The sequence below is a fragment of the Saimiri boliviensis genome, chromosome 11 (assembly GCF_048565385.1).
Source record: "Saimiri boliviensis isolate mSaiBol1 chromosome 11, mSaiBol1.pri, whole genome shotgun sequence".
Lineage (NCBI taxonomy): Eukaryota > Metazoa > Chordata > Mammalia > Primates > Cebidae > Saimiri > Saimiri boliviensis.
Genome location: NC_133459.1, coordinates 110,335,387 through 110,341,168, shown reverse-complemented (window position 1 = coordinate 110,341,168; position 5,782 = coordinate 110,335,387). Strand labels below are relative to the sequence as shown.

At 41.4% G+C, this 5,782-nt stretch overlaps 1 pseudogene; it reads right to left on the bottom strand.

Annotated features, from left to right (window-relative positions):
- Positions 1-1,983: 1,983 nt before the first annotated feature.
- Positions 1,984-3,373, bottom strand: LOC101049803 (selenide, water dikinase 2-like; annotated as a pseudogene).
- Between the last annotated feature and the right edge of the window lie 2,409 nt (positions 3,374-5,782).

Here is a 5,782-nt window from a genome sequence, read left to right as displayed (position 1 = left end):
TACTAGAATATGTTAATATTTAAAACACAAAATTAGTTACTTCTATATCTCAGTATTACCTTTAGCATCTCCAAAATTACCTCTATCTTTCAGTAAAACAAATATTCACTATATTAATAATTGGCTGAATAATTTGTTACATTGAAAGCAAAAAGACATGGCTTTAAAGCAACAGAGCAAGTTTAAGCTTGCCTTAATCTCAAACCAAACAGCATGCACTCCCCTATTTTGAGCCCATAAAAGCCACAGAGGCAGCCACACTGGGAGAGAAACCACCTGACTTCAAGGGTTGGGGACCACTCCCATGTGCCATCCCCACTGAAACCTTTTCCGTCACTCAATAAAATTATTCTCCATCCTCTTCACCCTTCAAATTGTCAGGTAACCTCATTCTTCTTGGATGTGGGACAAGAGCTCAGGAACTGCCTAATGCAGGTACAAGTCATAACACAGGGGAGCCAAGTGGGCAGGGTGCCTCCAGCAGCAGGCCCAGGGACAAGCAAGGCCCAGGCAGTGGGGGAGGGGAGGGGGTAGCACCAGCTGTGGAGGTTCCCAGTAGGCAAAATGGCTGAGAGAAATCCTGCGTCACTTAGAAATGGAGTAAACTTTACATGGAATGCTGGAGGCCAAACTCCTGCCAAATCTATCAAACCATTCAACAGGCTGGTGAAAGCCACAGCATCAAACCCAAGACTACTATACAATTTATTGTCTTGACAAAAGTAAGTAGGATGGTGAAAAGGCTACATGCTGTGTGTTAAAGACTGTTGCCCAATCTAACATGTTTGAAATTCCAAAAATTGTACATAGCTTCTACATTTTATTAAAATTTAACTTGAAAATGCATTTACCAGCTGGTTGTCATAACTTCCTTCCTATCCAGCCAAGTAGTTTAGGAATATTTTGTGTAATCTACTATTTTAAAACAGGTAACAAGACCTCTTTTCTCTTCTTTATAATTCTATTAAAGTATTCCCATATGTAAATTAGAAATAAGCAAGCTGTCCTATTTAGGAATAGCTAAGCTGTTTTTTTAAAATCCTATTATGTTTTTATCTGATCCTCCATTTCTTCCTTGCTTTTCATACTCCCTTTTCTTCGTTTTTCCACATTTTTTCCTCTCTTCTGGTTTATCTTATACCCTGATTCCCTGAGAATAGATTTTCATTCTTACTATAGGAATTGTAGGCATTGTACGTTCTCAGCTATATTCACAGCTAAAAAAAAAAAAAAAAAAAAGGAAACAGCTGTGAGTTAAAGGCACTGATTCTAAACTTTTTGGATGAAACTTTGAAACTAATCCTTCCAGTGACAAAGCAACCAGAATATTTGTTTAACATCTTTACTTTTTTTTTTTAATTTAGGAAGAAATTACTCTTTATTGATCAAATCACCAGAAATTTGCAGCAGACGACTTAACCTCTTAATAACCACCAAGGCCTGGGCCCTGAGGCTTGCTCTGCCTCTCCCAGTCCTTAATGGATTTTAGAGGGAGAGACATCATTAACAGAGACCAAACCAGATGGTTGCACGTCCTCCTTTCCCAGTCATGACAAGCTGCTCAATTCTTGTCCAGAGCAGGAAAGAGCCAGTACTCAGTAAAGTCTAATGAAGAATTTGAGGTGGCATTATAAGATCTCTCTTAACAATTTAGATTTATCAACAGTATTCGTCCAAAACTCATTTGCTTCTGATCTAAATTTTTTCATTTTGCAATTTGTGTATGGTTTTAATAAATCATCTCAATCCCCGTGCAGAAATTAATCAACCCAGTACAAAGAAAAATCCGTCAACCTGGAATAGCCTCATCTTACTTTGGAAAGAGAAAACAGAAGTATTTCTGCTCCTCCTCCACCCAAGCAATGAACAAACATCCCCCACAAAGTTCAAAATGTTACTCTGGCCTCGGAATGTACATAAAGGCTGCTTTTGATGGGCTGATTCCAATCACCTAGAAAGTTGCAGATGGAACCACTATGCAGGCAGCCTTTTTTGGAAATTTCCTAAAATCAACTCTTGAGAACCATCGGTGATTGTGTACAACAGCTCTAGGGTCCAAACAGCTTCTGTTCTTTCATCTCACGAGCAAGGCTCAGAGGAGGCATTTGAATTGTCAGGAGGAAGAGCAGCAGCTGTGGATCCACGAGGTAGGACTTCAATAACTCAAGGCTTGTCAATGATCCGGGCCGTTTGGCTTCCCTTTTCCACAATGCCAACGATCCACGCTTGGTGACTCTCTCGGTACTTGGAGGATTTGATTTCGAAACAAAAGCGAGCCGCCTGTTCTCCAGGCAGACAAATCAGTAATCAATCCCCCAGAGGTTTCAGCTGAGGTTCCTTGAGGGAGCCCAAACTGTCCACTGGCCTTGCTGACGACAGCCATCTTGGCAATTATTGGCAGATTATGAATAACAAAAGACACTTCATTTCTTTGTTGTTTCGCAAGGTTCTAGGAGTGTCCTAAAATGCCTAAGCCTGTGATATCTGTGGCCGCATGGGCATTAAATGCGTGCATTAAACCTGCAGCAGCTCTGTTGAGGGTAGCCATATTGAACATGGCTTCCTGGTATGCCAGCTCCACCTGTTCTCCGGAGACCACCATCTTTACTTTATTCCGTCTTTCAGGATTATCCAGCCATTGGTGGGCATTGACAGCAACCTGGGTTCCTAACGGTTTGGTTACCGCCAGCGCACCCCCAACCACCGCGCTGTGGGGCATTATGAATTCATTTGGCTGGCCCACCACAATGGCAGCTCCGCCGATTCTAATCCAAGGGTGGCCCACGGTTTGCCCGCCGGTCACTGCGGGCCCTCCTTCCTCAGCGACATCCCGAAAGCCTTTGACCATGAGCGGCGTTACCTTTTCGCGTTCCTCCTCACTCACACTCTGGCTGACGCTGAGTAACATCAACATGCCACAGTCAGGCCCATGGCGTAGAGGTCACTCGGCACGTTGGCACCAGCTAGGCGCCCCGTCAAAGAAGTCCATGGTCCGCACCAGCGACAGGCCCCCGCGCCTCAGGGCGTGACGCAGGAGTCCGTCCCGGGGCGCAGGGCCGGAAAAGCGGGGCTGGGCCCGCTCCGGTTTCCGGCGACGCGACTTCCGGACCGCCCGCCAGGAGTCTGAGCGGTGTCTCTTGCGGGACCTTGCAGCCTCAGCCCTTCATGCAGGAGAAGCCACTCGGCCGCCAGCTCCGCCTGAGGCCCAACGCCTGGGGCTCCAAGGGCCGGTAGTGGGAGACGCTCCGGCCCAGAGTCAAGCCCGCGGGCCCGAGGAGCCTTCCGCAGCTGCCATCGCCGCCATTGCCTCTCCGCAGGCGCCGGTCGCCGAGGCGTCCGCCATCGCGCACGCTCAGACGCACGCCGCACGCAGCCTTCCAGGTCTTCCTCTACTATCTTTACTTTTGAAAGAAGAACTCTGAGTGATTTTTCACTACATTCCATCAGGGACTTATACTGTAATTCGCAGATGTTACGTGACATATGTTATTGTGTGAAGCAATTCCATTTTGTTAATAATCTATTATTATTCTCATTGTGTAGGAGAAAAACCTTCAATCAAATACATTCTAAACCGGCTTCAGCAGCAAGCAGTCTTTCAAGTAAATATTTTAATTGTTTGTTTAAAGCATAAAAATGCTGGGTATTCTGATTCTAAGTTGTTGAACCAAAACAATGTTTTTGGTTCCAGCTATATATGATTCAAGGTTTATTGCAATTGTAGGTTTTAACAGTTAAGTTTTTTCGAAACATCAGAACACAGAGAAAATTACCCGCTGGTACTATACACAATCTTTGCTGTTAGGTAAACTCGGACGATACTAATAGAAACACCTGGAATAGATGTTTTATCCTTGCTAGTTTATTTCACTCTCCTTCACCTTGTGATGATTCTCATGGTAGAGGGAGCAGGGGAGGGAGATATTTCTCAGAAGAACTAAGGCCTCCGAAAAAGAGCCAGATACGATTATAGAATAATTCGGGTACAAATTGGAAAACTAAAAATGATAAAGATAATAACAAAATAGTTCAAAAATAATCAAGAAAGCTTGGAATTTTAAACTTAAATTCTCCAGTAGAGTTTTGAGTTGGGTTACTCCTATTTAATTACCTGCTGTTTAAAAGTTGAAAGATATCTGATTATCTCATTAAAAGTAAGATCTGAAGATTTTCTAATAACCTTTTTTAGTGATGTATATTTCTTCAGAAAGTTATACTAAATTTCATTCTCTCTGGAGTAGAATATACAGTTAAGGGAAAATGGACAAAGCAAAGGTTATCTGTAAAGGTAGTGAGTTGTCATTTATGCTTAAAAATTATAAAAACAAACTATTTGCATTCCTGACTTTATGACATGACTTAATTTGCTAAATGTTCTACCCTTCCTTGCTTTTAGCAGTTAGTCCTTCTTGTGCTATTATTAATTCATCTTCCAGTAAAGGGCTGTTCCTAATGATGGAAACAATACTCATCTGAGAAGTAATATAAGACATATTATCTGTACACAAATACTTACAGAAGAAACTTAATGATTAGCTTTAACAATTGGAGGTAGGAATGAGTAAGTGGTGTTAGCTTTGGTTAAATGAAACAAATTGAAGTGAACGAAACCTCATGGCTCTATTATTGAGGTCTTGATGAAGACCCAAGAGGGTAAAACATTTTATTTCACCAGTATTTTCTGTACCGATGGGGTAGGCTATGTGGTCTATTTTTGCAACAACTGAAACTTTCCTAGACGTTGACAAATGTCAGAATATTATAATCACTAATTTGAAAATTTTAACCATTGAAAGAGCTAAAGTTTATTTCTGTGCTATTTATAAAAAGAAGGATGTGAGAAAATCATGAATTTATTTTCCGCATGGTAAGCATACTAGTTAGAAATTCAAACCCTGCGTATCAGGACTGCTTGGCAAAACTCAAAGCCTCATTTAATATAAAATGTATGGACTGTAATTTTTTCTTGAAAATCATTCTGTATTCTTTCTTTTTCACTGTTTATTAATAGCTGGGATTCCTGGACCTGTAGACCAGATCTCCTTATTATATTCTCTCACAGGACTCTGTGAAAGTTCACTGGAGCATATATATGGTTATAGTTCTACATCATTCATTATTTAAAACCCAGCATGTAACAGTGCCTAGAATATAGCAAGTACTCAATGATTACTTGAAAAAATAAATAAGTTAAGATTTACCGAGTTTAAGAAGTTGGGGCAGGTGCAGTGGCTCAAACCTGTAATCCCAGCACTTTGGGAGACCAAGGCAGGAGGATAACTTGAGGTCAGGAGTTCGAGACCAGCCTGGCCAACATGGTGAAACCCACTACTAAAAATACAAAAATTACCCTGGCATGGTGGCACATGCCTGTAATCCCAGCTACTCAGGGGCAGGAGATTCACATGAACCCAGGAGGCGGAGGTTGCAGTGAGCCAAGATTGTGTTATTGCACTCCAGCCTGGGCAACAGAGCAAGACACTGTCTCAAAAAAAAAAGGACGGGGGGACATTAGAGAAGTTTCTGGTAGAAATTGGAATATTATGTTTCTTTATTTTTCTTTGTGTTTTCATTTTTGTCGTTCTATTTCTCGATGAAATGCTATTTATATGTGTAAGATCAGTTTGTGAAAAATAGTTGAGCTGCACTTTCTGTGTGTAGGTTAGACTCCAATTTTAAAAAAATATCTTACCGTCCCCCCAATAAAAATCTGTTTTAGAACCCTTGCATAATTTCAGTAGTAACTAAACTTACATTTTCTTTTCTTTTCTTTTTTTAGGAA